The sequence below is a fragment of the Carlito syrichta genome, unplaced genomic scaffold (assembly GCF_000164805.1).
Source record: "Carlito syrichta isolate Samal-C Ts95f unplaced genomic scaffold, Tarsius_syrichta-2.0.1 Scaffold308143, whole genome shotgun sequence".
NCBI classification, from domain to species: domain Eukaryota; kingdom Metazoa; phylum Chordata; class Mammalia; order Primates; family Tarsiidae; genus Carlito; species Carlito syrichta.
Genome location: NW_007252239.1, coordinates 6,097 through 7,872, shown reverse-complemented (window position 1 = coordinate 7,872; position 1,776 = coordinate 6,097). Strand labels below are relative to the sequence as shown.

Sequence of the window (1,776 nt, the reverse complement as noted above, 5' to 3'; positions counted from 1 at the left end):
GTGGTTTTACTCTTCTCTATCTTTACTATTAAATGATCCAGTAGTATCAACTAATTTCAAGATATGAAAGTGTAAAATGAAGGATGCCGACATATTTTTGCTAAGTGTATCCTATGCCCACAAGTCTAAAAATCTGTCACCAATTTAGAAATGGATAATATAGAGCCATTAATTTGCTTGTGTACAGAAATAGTCTTAGTCTAACAAAAATCTATTAGTTTTATCTTTGCTAAATAATTAGAAAAAAAAAACTGGAGGTGGGTGCCCCTGCCCGACGGCCGAGGAGACCCCGCGCAGTGCTGCCAATCCCCCCGCCCCCGTGGAGAAGCTGATGTCAACATCAGATTCGAAATATTTAAGGTGGATAAAAACTATTTCAGCAATGCAGACAATTAAGTGTGTGGTTGTGGGCGATGGTGCTGTTGGTAAAACATGCCTACTGATATCCTATGCAACAAATAAATTTCCATCTGAATATGTACCGACTGTTTTTGACAACTATGCAGTCAGTTATGATTGGTGGAGAGCCACATACTCCTGGACTTTTTGATACCGCAGGGCAAGAGGATTATGACAGATTACGACCGCTGAGTTATCCACAAACAGATGTATTTCTAGTCTGTTTTTCAGTGGTCTCTCCATCTTCATTTGAAAATGTGAAAGAAAAGTGGGTGCCTGAGATAACTCACCACTGTCCAAAGACTCCCTCTTGCTTGTCGGGACCCAACGTGATCTCAGAGATGACTCCTCTACTATTGAAAAACTTGCCAAGAACAAGCAGAAACCTATCACTCCAGAGACTGCTGAACAGCTGACCCGTGATCTGAAGGCTGTCAAGTACGTGGAGAGTTCTCCACTCACACAGAAAGGCCTAAAGAATGTATTTGATGAAGCAATGTTGGTTGCCCTGGAGCCTCCCGAACCGAAGAAGAGTCGCAGGTGTGTGCTGCTATGAACATCCCTCCAGCGCCCTTTCTGCACAGCTGGTGTTGCATCATACTAAAAACAATGTTTAAATCAAACTTAAGATTAAAAATTAAAATTCGTTTTGCAATAATGACAAATGTCCTGCACCTCCCCACATGCACTTGTGTGAGACAGGGTCCATAGTTATGGCCCCCCTTCCTCCTCCTAGTATTAGTTAATTTCGAGTAATTGTGTATTGTCAGAAAAGTGATCAGTACTAGTTTTTGTTGTTTCAAAAAATATATTTATTTATTTATTTGTTTAAAAGAAAGGCATGTTTGTAATGACTCTGTAACACACTAATTCAAATTGTTGAAGTTGCTCCCTGGTTCCACTCTGGAGAGTAATCTGGGACATCTTAGTGTTGTGTTTTATTTTATTTTTATTTGTCGTGTGTGTGGGGGGTTTACTTTTTAGTCTTGTTTTTTTTTTTAAATCATTAACCTGTGGACAGACCTTGAGGGGAGGAGGATGGATTGATTTCACAATCCACTTCCTAGATCTAGTTTAGAAAACATCATCCCCATCTGGTGCTCTTAGGAAGGAGTATAGTAAATGCCTCATTTAATAACTTACTCCCTTTCTCTCCACCCTTGCGTAGATCCAGTATTTGTTGAAACTCATGAAAGTGTATTGAACCTGTCTTGCCCCTCCCCTTTTTATAGGATGCAATCTACATGTGACTGTGACTTTCAAGGAAATTTATTTGCCATTTGCTGATTATTTTTTTGGGGGAGGGGGAGTTAATTTCTAACTTCTTTCACTGATAAATGAAGAAAAGTATTGCACCTTTGGAATACATCAAATGGA

At 39.6% G+C, this 1,776-nt stretch overlaps 1 pseudogene; it reads left to right on the top strand.

The window, feature by feature from the left end:
- The first annotated feature begins 301 nt into the window (after nucleotides 1–301).
- Nucleotides 302–955, top strand: LOC103267463 (annotated as a pseudogene).
- Nucleotides 956–1,776: the final 821 nt, after the last annotated feature.